Source organism: Pinus tabuliformis, chromosome 6, assembly GCF_031772625.1.
Source record: "Pinus tabuliformis cultivar Carrire ecotype Pingquan chromosome 6, CPIR1, whole genome shotgun sequence".
Classification (NCBI taxonomy): domain Eukaryota; kingdom Viridiplantae; phylum Streptophyta; class Pinopsida; order Pinales; family Pinaceae; genus Pinus; species Pinus tabuliformis.
In genome coordinates, this window is record NC_142292.1 from 1,697,455,798 (window position 1) to 1,697,471,219 (window position 15,422).

The 15,422-nt window shown below is 41.6% G+C and overlaps 2 pseudogenes; both read right to left on the reverse strand.

Annotated features, from left to right (window-relative positions):
- Positions 1–282: 282 nt before the first annotated feature.
- LOC149265508 (sec1 family domain-containing protein MIP3-like) lies at positions 283–7,300 on the reverse strand (annotated as a pseudogene).
- Positions 7,301–7,596: 296 nt separating this feature from the next.
- On the reverse strand, positions 7,597–13,469 carry LOC149265509 (sec1 family domain-containing protein MIP3-like; annotated as a pseudogene).
- Between the last annotated feature and the right edge of the window lie 1,953 nt (positions 13,470–15,422).

Below are 15,422 nucleotides of genomic sequence, written 5' to 3' on the forward strand. Positions count from 1 at the left end.
TGTAAGAAGAGGGCAGAATCCTTTGAAGCTGACCTGTATCAGGGTTGGAAAGAAATGGGGCATTTTCAACCTCTGGTTGAGGAAGGGCCTTTTTAACAGAGCGTGAGAAAAAATTGCCGCAGAAGCTTTTTTTTTCTCTGCATTGTGAGGACGAGATGCTTTCCTGGATACTAGAAAGAATCGAAGATGTGAGTGCCCACAAAAATTAAATCGAGACTGAGCATGTGGGTCATCTGGTGAATGCCGATGCAGGCAGCCGCATTGAGCACTGGACTCACACTCCTAGCTGCCCCACTGATCACCAAAATCAATGGAACTATGACCTTCGACTTTCGCATGATTTCTCTATTTGGGCTTCATTAAGATTATTTGACTGTAAGTTTTGCCAGTGTGATTCTAATGCCCCCTCTAAACCATGAAGGAAACCAATGTTGATACTTGGAGAACATTCAAGAATCGCATCTACAATTGCTTCTTTCAAAGAATGTTTCCTCTTCCCATGAGAATGGACCTCCAGAGCCAGAACTTCTAAAACTAGCCCCAGCTAAAGAATACCCAACAATTGAAAGGATTATGGCATCTCGGATTGAAAGAAGACCAGGAGGTGGTTCATGACCCTTGCCTTGATTTTGGGTTCTCCATATAACACTTCGATTACTAAGATCTTGTATTTGACTAGAGAGAATTTGGCTTGTATCTCCAGCACTCAGCATCAACATCCTCTCTGCACTTTGCAAAAGCCTCCCAGCATGTACTCCATGGCTCACTCAAGGCCACTTCAGCAGCTTTTGCTAGTTGGATGATCCCTCTATTCCTCATGACGCTGGCTGGGTTTGAGGCTAAGGGATTTCTAAAGGAAGGCAAATCAGATGCTGTAACAACACCAAGGCGACTTCTTATACTAGCTTTTTCTTCACGGATTGCTTCTTGGAGCCATTTCTTTATAAGCAGCATCCCATCCTTTGTTCGTCTCTTCAAGTAATGCTTCTAAACAGCACACATAGTTACAACTTCCAGAAAACGCAAGTGACCCATATATTGGATCTAGCTGACTGCACCCTTTCTCTAGGAGAAATTTTCTACTCTTATCATCATGCACACCTGAAGTTAGAAAACCAGAACTCCCCTTCCAACCTGATAAAAATGCAGTCAGACCCTCATTAGAGAAATGGCCCCTATTGTTCATAGAATTTCCTGGCCCGAAAATTCTCTCTAGTGGAATTCTAAAATCGGTTGTACAATGCCGCAAAGAAGATGAGCTAACTGTGTTGGTTGCACCATTATCTGCTGATTGTGGAGTGAATATGATTCTGTCCCTCCTAAGCAATGCTGAGAACATTCGATCAACCAGTGAATCACCATGACAGCATGGTGTCACAAGATCAAGAGAGCGGTCGTAGTAGGCATGTTGATCGTTTTGTACGCCCTCCCACATCATAAAGGCTTGATAAATCTGTCAAAACGTTTCTAATAGCTTTGAGACAGTGGGCCCAGAGTAAAAATCTCCATTTTAAGATCCATCTGACCAACAAGATGATGAAGAGAGTGTGCAATTAGAGTTGCTCCTGGTGGAATATCATCCCCATCAGAAGTCAATTCCATACTAATCGCCGGCAATCCTGGGCTCAAAGAATTTTGAAACTTGTCAGATAGGCGCGATTCTACAATGGCACTCTCTGATGGAAAAACAAAGAATCTGGGTGAAAGTGGGAAAAAGACCATAGGAAAGTGTTTCACTAATACTTTTATCTGTTTCCAAGACTCTTCCTTTATCATTGTAGAACTGAGATCATCTAAGCCCTATCCAGGGGAATTGTCTTCAAGACCAGAAATTGTGGCTTCACTTGAAGTTGGCCACAACCTATCCTCTTCCTTGACAACAATGCTTTCCCGTAATGCCTGTTTTGTACTGAGCTTCCAGTGTCATTTGTTTCTGCAAATCTTTGGGCAAAGTCAGATTTCAAAACAAGCTCTTGGTAATCCTGCAATAGCAATGCTTCATATTCTTGATAAGCATCAGGGCCCAAAGGTGCATCATCATATGCTGAGTGTGCATTTTGATCAAATATCTCGCGAATTCATGCAAGGTATGAGCGAATTGGTGCAATTTCAAGCAATTTTCTGGCTTGAGGCTATATGCGCCGCGCTAAGAACCCAGTGCGCCACGCTCTTCATATGCGCCGCGCCCATTATAATTTACACTGGGTGAAAACTCCCAGTGCGCCGTGCGATCTATGTGTGTCATGCCACCTGTTATATGCGCCGCGTTGCCGCCAAGTCACACAATCGGCCTCTTCCACACATTGTTTTGCTCTTGCACTTTCTTGGCATGCAAATGAATTTCTCAAAAATGGAAAATCTCTCATATAGCCATGGATTTTGATTTTTCTCTTCTCAAACTCTTTTTTGTAATGTTTCCTTGGACTTTTGAATTTGAATGATGAAACTTTGTATCAAATTTTGCAGGGAATGTTATAGTAAAAGATTTCTTATCCCCTTTCTTGGAAAACTCAAGTTTTGTGGGTTTCACCGACACTAAAACTCTAGGAGGACCCGTCACCTCTGCTTTATAAGTCACATGTCCCTCTGCCACATTTTCCAGTGTTCTCTTCACAATCGCAGTTCCCTGCAATTCTACGACTGTAATGGAAGGATAGTTGGAGGTTATGTATCTTAGATGAGCGTGCTAGACATGAGAACTTTCCTATAATGGCATTGATCTGTGTTGAAGTATAATTTAAGGCGCAGAAAAAATTGTAGTGATTTTCGGGTGATAGATCATAGACTAGTCCTGGATTTCCAGCCACATCCGGATTAACATGACCTGCACCATAGTTAAAAGGACCTGCTGTTTGCCTTGATACATTCTGGATTGGCTCCTTCTTGTTGTCCAATTTTGTGGCTGTACTCATAATGGCAGATCTGATAGCTGCTGGGCTCCAATCAGGATGTGCTCCCTTTAATAAAAACTGCAACACCAGCAACATGCGGGCACGACATAGATGTGCCAGATATTACATTGAAAGGTAGATGCGAATGATCGAATAAGAGATCAGTTGGTGAGGCTGCCATTGAATATGCTGCTAGTATGTTCAAGCCTGGAGCTGTAATATCAGGCTTGAGGATGCCTGGATTAACACTATTTGGGCCCTGAGAGGAAAAGGCTGTCATCACTGGAGCTGGTTTTGCAAGCCGTTGAGTTCTTGGAGGAGAAATGTAAGCAACAGGGGGCACTGTAGATTTGATGTATTTAAAGACTTTTGCCCCATCAGCTTGTAGTCAAGTGTGTAGCAGGAAGAATGTGAGCATCTACAGAGACGTCGTTGGCATTTGCAAGATCATTGGCGAGGCTGTATGTGAACGTCTTCAACTGAAAAAACTTTAATAATTTCACATTTGAAAGCAATGATTTCTTCTTCAAAACAGAGTTTTGAAGAAGAATCTCTCTTGAGCGTTATTGATGATAAAAAATTTGAAATGAAACTTATTTAGGATCCTCCCTCTGGCCTGCAAGCATTATTTCACACTTCTGGAGACAAAACCCTGGACTCAAGAATTAAAATGACTCTTTTTGACCAAAATGGCATTTGATGACTGCAAATGACGAGAAATGAACCTTGGTGAATTTGACTCTGACAGAGGACTGACAAGACTGAGTCTAACATTGGCTCCAATTGGGATGGCAGCTGCCGCTCCGTGGAGGTGCCAAGAACTGCAGATCTTTGGGTGAGCAGACAGTGCCTTCGTCCATTGGGCTATGGAGTCATTATTTCGACAACCAACACAGACTTTGACGCATTTATTGACTGAAACTGGACTCAAACCGACTCAATTGTAAATCTGAAATGACTGAAAAACTGACTCGACAAACTGTACTAAAAAACACTAAGACCTGAACTTAAAACTTAAAGCTGGGTGGCAGTACCTGGCCACCTGTGTTTCTTACAAGGCAATATGCGATCAAACTATATCAAAATGCCAATGTAACCAATCAAGCAGATGCCTTCTTACTTGATTCTCCTGATCAGATCTGCTGGTCAACAATACAAACTGATCACTGGGCATCCAAAAACATAGTTGACCATGATCTCCTTCATCACTGAACACTGCAATAAACACTTTCACAGCTGACTGCAACAAATCTGCCATTGGATCCTGAAAAACATGAAGTCTTTCCTCCTGCTGAAGAAACAAGGTGTCCTTTGCTTCAAATTCTGATCTTCCTTCATCATGTACTTCAGTAAAAGTATGCTCCTGGGCTTCAAAAAACTCTGAACAGGTAGATGAGCAGATATCTTCTTGGAAAAACATTTCAACACATGAAACATATGAAGAAGAATCTGAATGGAAATCCTGAATGTTTTGATCTTCTGTGGTGTGAATGTACTGTAGGTCATCTTGCTGTTCATGAGCTGACTGGATGACCTCCTCATGAAGATCTAGTTCTGGTGAGATGAGAGCATTTAGATCTGTAACTCTGTTTTCTTCATGCCAGATGATCTCAACAACAGAGTTCTTCTTTATGGGATTCAGAACAAGGTATTCTTGGTCATCATGATATGAATCTGGATCTGAAATAGCTGTCTTGACATTATCACATTCTGAAATTAGAACTGGACTTCCTTGCATGCTGCCTTCTTCTATGGACAGATCTGAAACGAAACTTTCTCTTTCATCATTTTCAGCCATATGGAAATCTTCAACCTGCTGATAAGTATCCTCTAAGATTTCTGTGTGCTGCTGAAACGGATTTTCATACAGGGCTTCCATGATCTCTTCATCCACGAAATTATCATCTTCATAATATTTCTCAAGGCTTTCAATAAAACTATGAACATGGCTACAACAGTTCTGAACTAAAGTCAAGGATGGATATGATTCTTTGTACCTTTCAAAGAATACTGCATGAAAATCCTTTAAGCAATAAATAGAAGCAGGTGGCAAACTTTCATACCAAGATTGGGCTTCATCTTCCAGAGTAGCCATAAACATTTTCATCAAACAGTCTTCAGGAAAATCGATCTTTAATTTATGCACGTGAATGTGAAATTTCACCAGATGAAGAGCAGTGTCATTACCTTCCACATTTCTGAACACAGGCAAATTCTTTGACCAATCTACCTTGGGCATTTTATTTGGAAAACCTGGGATGTGATCTCGGCTCATGGGAGCGTATCTTCTTGCAATCCGATCCATCTTAAGAAATCTCAAAGCTACTGATCCCTCTGCAGTGGAGTCACCATGAAGGATTGATTGCATGGATTCTTCAGTGAATGGAGTCGCCAGGTGAATGATTTCATTCGTCTTCTTATGTCTGATCGTTGTTCACCATCAACAATCAATTCTAAACTTGATATATGTACTGGGGAAAAACAATCTACAAGTAAACCATTTTGTCCCCAGTATGGTCGCCACTATGTTAGCGCTCGAATCTGCCTCAGGCTGAAGGAAGGCGAGGTTCAAGGCAACATCAAACCAAGCTCAGTCTGGTAGCTAGCCCTACCAGAACAGGAGAGGGCTCTCTCCGGGTCTATCTCATCAAAAGATGTCCAATAGGACCCGAGATGACCTAAGATGAATACTGATTTTAATGATTTTAGGCTAGTAAATAAATATGAAAGAAATATTTGATTTTTAGGCTGGGTTTTCTGGGCTGTATGGGACCAAGGAACAGCATGAACAGAGAAGTTAAATCAAAGACACAGATTATCTCCTGAGGCAAGATAGGCAAGAGATTTAACATCAAATTTGAAATACTATGGAGTGGGTGGACTGTTGAGAGGTTGACAAGGGCATAGAAGATGAATCCTTGTCAAACATAAAAAAACATTAAATATGAACACTTTCCCAAGGCAGAGAAATGATTTGGATTCTGCCTTTCTCACTTTAAAAGCATTCAGCTTAAAACAATTATGAATGAAATATGAAACAGAAACAAGAGACATATGAAACAGGAGAAGAAACACATGCTAAATTCATACCGCAAGCATCTCATGAAACAAAGTTGTACCATTCAATTATTTCTGTGTCAAATCTGTACAATGAAGCGCTAGGTTTTTTCCTCCCACACTTTCCTCAGAAAAATACAAGCCCCCTTTTACAAATGATTTTTCATACAATAAATAAACTTTACTGTGGGAAAATGGATCGACCCAAAGTGGGGGGTTATTTAATCATTGCTAACAGACATGAAAAGCCAACCATCTGTTCTGAAGAAAAGGAGCGTTACACTTGAAAACTGTTTGATAGCCCACGAAGAGGCAACACCTGTAGTGTAGATACTTTGAATCATAACTGAAGTCCAAAAATAAACCGCCTGTTCCTATTTCTCTGCTGTGACAGATGTCTTTGTTTTAAATTGTAGGCGTTCAATCTGTGACTGTTCGCTTTCCATTTACCTGGGCCTTTTGAATAAAACTAATTTTTTAATAAAAATAGCCTTTAAACTAAAATTCGGCCTTGAATAAAGGGAACTGCCATTTCCAGCTGCAATGTAGCTTGTTATGCCAGATGTAAGAGCATATATATAACAACGAGAGGGATTCTTGTATGTCTATTTGCTGAAATAAAGTAACATCTGGCACAGTCCTTGGACAATCCACTGCGATCTGCTATTTCTCATCTTCAGTGCGCTCACATTTGTCATTTGAATGAAAACCAACCTTTCAATAAACGCGCCTTTGAATGAAGACTTTGCCAGAAAATCCATCGGCGACATGAATTTGATTGCCATAAGAATGTCGAGATTCAACCTGTACATCTACGGTTTTGTAATAATCCACGGTCCAAGCTGTAATTTCTCCTTTAATACCAGCGAACATATATGCACTAACAGTTCCTCCAGAGTTGAACATTTTGATCAGTACAATGGGAGCAAAGAGATGCCATTGGCTAATTTGGTCATTTCTCTCAGAAGACTTAGGCACTCCATCCTGTTGGTGCGGACCTCTTCTATTCTCTCCAATATATTTGCCACAACCAGAAAGCCTGCAGCAATTATATTGTTTGTCGAACCCATACTTTGCAAGATACTGCTAACAATGATTTTTGCACTGAGTGAACTGGATTTGGCATTGACTGAACTAATATTATTAGCATAATTTGTTCCCTCATAAAGCAAATTCCTTAAGTTGATGAAGCTTTGAGAAGTTAGCCAATATTGTTGAGCTGCCTTTAGATTATAAGATGATATTTTCCCCTCCCTGAACTCGAATAGCTTATATATGTGCATGATTAGGCCGTCCAGATCGAGTTTGGCATTTTCTTTTGCCCTTTCCTTAATCATATGGTCGGACGCCATTGGAACTTTGTAAGAAGAGGGCAGAATCCTTTGAAGCTGACCTGTATCAGGGTTGGAAAGAAATGGGGCATTTTCAACCTCTGGTTGAGGAAGGGCCTTTTTAATAGAGCGTGAGAAAAAATTGTCGCAGAAGTTTTTTTTTTTTTTTTCTCTGCATTGTGAGGATGAAACGCTTTCCTGGATACCAGAAAGAATCGAAGATGTGAGCTCCTACAAAAATTAAATCCAGACTGAGCGCATGGGTCATCTGGTGAATGCCAATGCAGGCAGCTACATTGAGTACTGGACTCACCCTCTCAGCTGCCCCACTGATCACCAAAATCAATGGAACTATGACCTTCGACTTTCACATGATTGCTCTGTTTGCGCTTCATTGAGATTCTTTGACTGTAAGTTTTGCCAGTGTCATTCTAATGCCACCTCTAAACCATGAAGGAAACCAATGTTGATACTTGGATAACATTCAAGAATCGCATCTACAATTGCTTCTTTCAAAGAATGTTTCCTCTTCCCATGAGAATGGACCTCCAGAGCCAGAACTTCTGAAACTTTCCCCAGCTAAAGAATACCCAACAATTGAAAGGATTATGGCATCTTGGATTGAAAGAAGACCAGGAGGTGGTTCATGACCCTTGCCTTGATTTTGGGTTCTCCATATAACACTTCGATTACTAAGATCTTGTATTTGACTAGAGAGACTTTGGTTTGTATATCTAGCACTTAGCATCAACATCCTCTCTGTACTTCGCAAAATCCTCCCAACATGTACTCCATGGCTCACTCAGGGCCACTTCAGCAGCTTTTTCTAGTTGGATGATCCCTCTATTCCTCATGATGCTGGCTGGGTTTGAGGCTAAGGAATTTATGAAGGAACGCAAATCAGATGCTGTAACAGCACCAAGGCGACTTCTTATACTAACTTTTTCTTGATGGATTGCTTCTTGGATCCATTTCTTTATAAGCAGCGTCCCATCCTTTGTTTGTCTCTTCAAGTAATGCTTCTAAACAGCGCACATCGTTACAACTTCCAGAAAAAGCAAGTGACCCATATATTGGATCTAGCTGACTGCACCCTTTCTCTAGGAGAAGATTTCTACTCTTATCATCATGCACACCTGAAGTTAGCAAACCAGAACTCCCCTTCCAACCTGATAAAAATGCAGTCAGACCCTCATTAGAGAAATGGCCCCTATTGTTCATAGAATTTCCTGGCTCGAAAATGCTCTCTAGTGGAATTCTAAAATCGGTTGTACAATGCCACAAAGAAGATGAGCTAACTGTGTTGGTTGCACCATTATTTGTTGATTGTGGAGTGAATATGCTTCTGTCCCTCCTAAGCAATGCTGAGAACATTCGATCAACCAGTGAATCACCATGACAACATGGTGTCACAAGATCAAGAGAGCGGTCTATAAGTAGTAGGCCTGTTGATCGTTTTGTACGCCCTCCCACATCATAAAGGCTCGATAAATCTATCAAAACTTTTCCAATAGCTTTAAGACAGTGGGCCCAGAGTAAAAATCTCCATTTTAAGATCCATCTGACCAGCAAGATGATGAAGAGAGTGTGCAATTAGAGTTGCTCCTGGTGGAATATCATCCCCATCAGAAGTCAATTCCATACTAATCACTGGAAACCCTGGGCTCAAAGAATTTTGAAACTTGTCAGATAGGCGTGATTCTGCAATGGCACTCTCTGATGGAAAAATAAAGAATCTGGGTGGAAGTGGGCAAAAGACCATAGGAAAGTGTTTCACTGATACTTTTATCTATTTCCAAGACTCTTCCTTTGTCATTGTAGAACTGAGATCATCTAAGCCCTATCCAGGGGAATTGTCTTCAAGACCAGAAATTGTGGCTTCACTTGAAGTTGGCCACAACCTATCCTCTTCCTTGACAACAATGCTTTCCCGTAATGCCTGTTTTGTACTGAGCTTCCAGCGTCATTTGTTTCTGCAAATCTTTGGGCAAAGTCAGATTTAAAAACAAGCTCTTGGTAATCCTGCAATAGCAATGCTTCATATTCTTGATAAGCATCAGGGCCCAAAGGTGCATCATCATATGCCGAGTGTGCATTTTGATCAAATATCTCGCGAATTCATGCAAGGTATGAGCGAATTGGTGCAATTTCAAGCAATTTTCTGGCTTGAGGCTATATGCGTCGCGCTAAGAACCTAGTGCGCCGCGCTCTTCATATGCGCCGCGCCCATTATAATTTACACTGGGTGAAAACTCCCAGTGCGCCGCGCTCTCTACGTGCGTCATGCCACCTGTTATATGCGCCGCGCTGCCTCCAAGTCACACAATCGGCCTCTTCCACACATTGTTTTGCTCTTGCACTTTCTTGGCATGCAAATGAATTTCTCAAAAATGGAAAATCTCTCATATAGCCATGGATTTTGATTTTTCTCTTCTCAAACCCGTTTTTGTAATGTTTCCTCGGACTTTTGAATTTGAATGATGAAACTTTGTATCAAATTTTGCAGGGAATGTTATAGTAAAAGATTTCTTATCCCCTTTCTTGGAAAACTCAAGTTCTGTGGGTTTCACCGACACCAAAACTCCAGGAGGACCCGTCACCTCCGCTTTATAAGTCACATGTCCCTCTGCCACATTTTCCAGCGTTCTCTTCACAATCGCGGTTCCCTGCAATTCTGCGACTGTAATGGAAGGATAGTTGGAGGTTATGTATCTTAGATGAGCGTGCTGGACATGAGAATTCCTTTCCTATAATGGCCCTGATCTGTGTTGAAGTATAATTTAAGGCGCAGAAAAAATTGTAGTGATTTTCGGGTGATAGATCATAGACTAGTCCTAGATTTCCAGCCACATTCGGATTAACATGACCTGCACCATAGTTAAAAGGACCTACTGTTTGCCTTCATACATTCTGGATTGGCTTCTTCTTGTTGTCCAATTTTGTGGCTGTACTCATAATGGCAGATCTGATAGCTGCTGGGCTCCAATCAGGATGTGCTCCCTTTAATAAAAACTGCAACTCCAGCAACATGCGGGCACGACATAGATGTGTCGGATATTACATTGAAAGCTAGATGCGAATGATCGAATAAGAGATCAGTTGGTAAGGCTGCCATTGAGTATGCTGCTAGTATGTTCAAGCCTGGAGCTGCAATATCAGGCTTGAGGATGCCTGGATTAACACTATTTGGGCCCTAAGAGGAAAAGGCTGTCATCACTGGAGCTGGTTTTGCAAGTTGTTGAGTTCTTGGAGGAGAAATGTAAGCAATAGGGGGCACTATAGATTTGATGTATTTAAAGACTTTTTCCCCATCAGCTTGCAGTCAAGTGTGTAGTAGGAAGAATGTGAGCATCTACAGAGACGTCGTTGGCATTTTCAGGATCATTGGCGAGGCTGTATGTGAACGTCTTCAACTGAAAGAAATTTAATAATTTCACATTTGAAAGCAATGATTTCTTCTTCAAAATAGAGTTTTGAAGAAGAATCTCTCTTGAGCGTTATTGATGATAAAAAATTTGAAATGAAAGTTATTTAGGATCGTCCCTCTGGCCTTCAAGCGTTATTTCACACTTCTGGAGACAAAACCATGGACTCAAGAATTAAAATGACTCTTTTTGACCAAAATGGCATTTGATGACTGCAAATGACGAGAAATGAACCTCGGTGAATTTGACTCTGACAGAGGACTGACAAGATTGAGTCTAACAGGGTCATAAACGTATTTATTTAACAAGGAAACATGAAAAACATTGTGGACCCGTATGTGGCTGGGCAAGGCGAGCTGGTAAGCTACCGGCCCAACTCTTGCTAAGACTTGAAAGGGTCCACAAAATCAGGGTGCTAACTTGGCACACCCACTCCACTGTAACGTGCTTCTCTTTGCCCGAATTCTCACATATACATGGTCACTGACTTGATATTCCTTAAACTTTCTCTTTTGGTCCGCAAAACTTTTCTGTCTATCCTGGGCTGCCTTTAAATTGACTCTCACTTCCTTAACTGTTTCCTCCATTTCCTTAAGCATGTCGAGTCCCAACATTAATTGGTCTTTTTGCCCGCCCCAGCTTGCGGGTGTGCGACATTTCCACCCATACAGTACTTCAAATGGGCTCATCTGTAAGGATGTATGGTAGCTATTATTATATGTGAATTCAACCAGGTGCAGATAGTATTCCCACTTGGTTGGTTGTCGCATAACATAGGCTCGTAACATGTCTTCTACCACTTGGTTCACTCATTCAGTTTGCCCGTCAGTTTGAGGGTGATAAGCTGTGCTGAAATTCAACTGAGTTCCTAATTCCCCGAACAATGTCCTCCAAAAGGCCGAAGTAAACTTCACATCCCGGTCTGAGATTATTGTTTTAGGTAACCCATGCAGCTTAAATATATTCTGCATAAAGATATGGGCAATTTGTACAGCTTTATAGGTTGATTGCACGGGTATAAAATGTGCCAATTTACTTAGCTTGTCCACCACCACCATGATGGAATCATTATTTTTCCTTGTTTTGGGCAAACCTGTTATGAAGTCCATGGAGATGGTCTCCCATTTCCATTTTGGAATGGGTAACGGTTGCAGTAATCCCGCAGGGTGTTGATGCTCTGCCTTGATCTACTAGCATTCCAAGCAATGGGCCAGGTATTCAATTGCATCTCTTTTCATACCTGGCCAATAGTACTCCTTCCATAGGGAGGTAATCATTTTCTGATATCCTGGGTGACCGACATAGTGGCTTTTATGAAATTCATCCAGCAGTAAGTTTTTAATGCTGTTTTGATTGGGTACATACAACCTTTTTTTGTAACACAGCAGTCCAGTATCATTTACTGAGTAACTTGACTGATTTCCTTGGCTGGTCAGCTGCTGTACCTGCTGTTTAATTTGCTGATATACCAAATCCTGTTCTGCTGCCTTTTTAATTGTTTCTTCAAAAGGGCTTTTCCATTCACTACAGGAAATTTCGTATAAACACTGTAATTTCCGACTTAACGCGTCTGCCACCCGATTCTCCTTCCCTTTCAAATGTTTGATCTCAAAATCAAAACTGCTTAGAAAATCCACCCACCGTGCTTGCCTGGCGTTTAAGGTGGGCTGGCTGAAATAGTTGGTCAAACTGTGGTGGTCTGTCAAGAGTAAGAATTTCCTGCCCATAAGGTAATGGCACCACATTTTTAAGGCGTGAATAATGGCTGCCAATTCTAGATCATAAGCAGAATATTTCTGCTCATGTTCTTTCAATTTCCTAGACTCGTAGGCAATCACCTTCCCTTCCTGCATTAGCATGCCTCCTACACCCTCTTTGCTTGCATCTGTGCACACCACATATTCCTTATTGGGGTCAGCTATATTCAAAATGGGTGCAGTGGTGAGCAGATGCTTAAGCTGCTCAAAACTTTTTTGACATTCTGGGGTCCACCGAAAAGTTCTTCCTTTTTTCTGCAAGGAGGTGATAGGGTAGGCTACTCTAGAAAAACCTTCTACAAATCGTCTGTAATATCCGGCTAATCCCATGAAAGATCGGATGTCTGCCACATCCCTGGGTACAGGCCATTCCATGATGGTCTTTATCTTCTCAGGGTCCACTGCAATTCCTTCTTTCGTGATTATATGCCCCAAATACTGTATTTCCTCCTTAAAGAAGTCACATTTACTAAATTTGGCATATAATTGGTGTTCCCGGAGGGTTTGCAGCACTAGCCTGAGGTGCTCCTTATGTTCCTCCATCGTGCGAGAATATATTAGTATATCATCAATAAAGATCAGTACAAATCTGTCCAAATATTGATGAAATATGTTATTCATTAGACACATAAAGGTCGTCGGGGCATTAGTTAACCCAAAGGGTAACACCACAAATTCGTAATGCCCATACCTGGTTCTAAAGGCAGTCTTAGCTATGTCTTCTTCCTTAATCTGAATTTGGTGATAACCAGATCGTAGATCGATTTTGGAAAATATTGTTGCCCCCTTTACTTGATCAAAAAGTTCGTCGATCCGGGGTAAGGGATACTTGTTCTTGATGGTTAACTTATTCAACTGACGGTAATCTATGCACATTCGGAGGGTGTCGTCTTTTTTCTTGACAAACAATACTGGTGCTCCCCACGGGGACACACTGGGACGAATGTAATTTTTGTCCAGCAGTTCCTGTAACTGCATTTTTAACTCTGTCAGCTCAGGTGTACTCATTCGGTAGGGGGCTCGGGATACCGGTGCTGCCCCTGGAATTAATTCGATAGTAAAGTCTATATCCCTTTTAGGTGGCTGTCCGGGAATTTCTTCCGGAAATACATCAGCAAATTCTTGTATTACAGGGATGTTGTCCAAAGTGGCTGTTTTATCTTTCGAATCAGCATAGCCTACTTGGATGGCATAAATCTGACACCCCTTCCTAATGCATTTAGCTAACTGAGAAGCAGTTATGGGCCGAACCTGCACAGGCCGTTTGATCCCTTGTATTTCTTGCCTGGCCCCCAACTCATCCCTATAGTAAATAGTCTTTGTTTTGCAGTTGACTAGGGACCAATGTCTTTCCAGCCAATCCATACCAATAAGAACATCATAAGAACCAAGGGGAAGTACATTCAGATCTGCCCTTATTGACTGTCCTGCTATTTTTAAGGGGCAGTTATCAACCTTAGCCTAGACTCTTCGCTTCGCCCCTGTAGCCAACTGTACTAACCATGGGTTCCTAAACTTAACTGTTTGCAATTTACATTGCTCCACAATCTTAGGACTAATGTAACTTAATGTGGCTCCTGGATCAATTAAAACAGTGACAGTAAGGTCTGAAAGTTTACCTTCAAATTCCACCATGCTTGGCTGGTACTCCGCCTGACGATCCTCCAGGGCTGCATTAATCCTTGGCAGACTACGTCCCACGTCACCGACTGTTGATGCTTCGTGGATCTGGGAAATCTGTTCAGCTCCTTTCCGTTGTGGGCAGTTTTTGACGTAATGAGGCCCACCGCAACCCCAGCACTGCACCGGGGGCCTTGCTGTCCCTTCGCTGTCAAATTTTCCAGATGGTTCACTGATTCTTGACTCACCCGTGGGTTTTGATCTGAGGGGGTTTTTCTGTGAATTCCTGCTGGCTTGCCCTTTGGCCAGGCCCTTACTACCTCCACCACGGTTACCTTTATTATTTCCAGCCAATTTGTTGTTTCTCCTATCAGCCCACCTCTTACCCGGAACCTCTCCCTTCTGCTTACTTTGCTGGTAACAAATCCTGGCTTTGCGTATTACTTCGTCCATTGTTCTCGGATTGTCAAACTCAATCTGTTCCCTCATATTCAAGGGAAAACTGCTAACAAACCTCTGTACTTTAGCCTTCTCCTCCTTGATATAGGGTACATAACGAAGTAATGATGTAAACCGGGTAATAAATTCATCCATGGTCTGCTGTCCTAAACGCAAGTCATGGAATTCCCTTGCCTTTTCATCATAAAAATGCTCTGTCAGGTACCTTTCCTTGAAGTATTTCTGGAATTTGTCCCAAGTAACATTCTGCTCACTTACTCCTTTGACAATTTTAACTTCCTCCCACCATAATGTGGCCTTTCCTTGCAGCTGGAAAATGGCTAACTGGGCCTTGAGGTTGTGATCGTATTCGTACAGCTGGAAATATTTGTTCATGTTAATCAACCATGCCTCGGCTGCTTCCTCTTGTTCTCCGTCAAAGTGTGGCGGTTTAATCTTACAGAATTCTCCTTGCAACTCTATTTGTTGCCTCTTTGATGACCGCTGCTCGGAAGCGTTATCAGATTGTTAGGCCCCTATACTACAAGTGTAACCCCTTATTGTTATTAGTACAACCCACTTATTATATTGATGTACCCATGTAGTGCCCATATTGTTACTATTGTGCCCCATAGAAGCCCACTATTGTTATTATTGTGCCCTTACATTATTATTGTTATGTCGACTCTGATTATGATATGAACCCTTGGACTCCTATATATATAAAGGAGGTCTTTTCATTTGTATCATCCAAGAATTGTTCATTTATGTAATGTAAAGGAGGTTGCCCCCTCGAAGAGGCTGAATTCTAAGGCATTGATCTATCTATTCTATCTTTTTCTTGAGCTGGTTTCATACTTTTGGTATCAGAGCTTTGGATTCTAGGGTTTCGCTGCTCCAAAT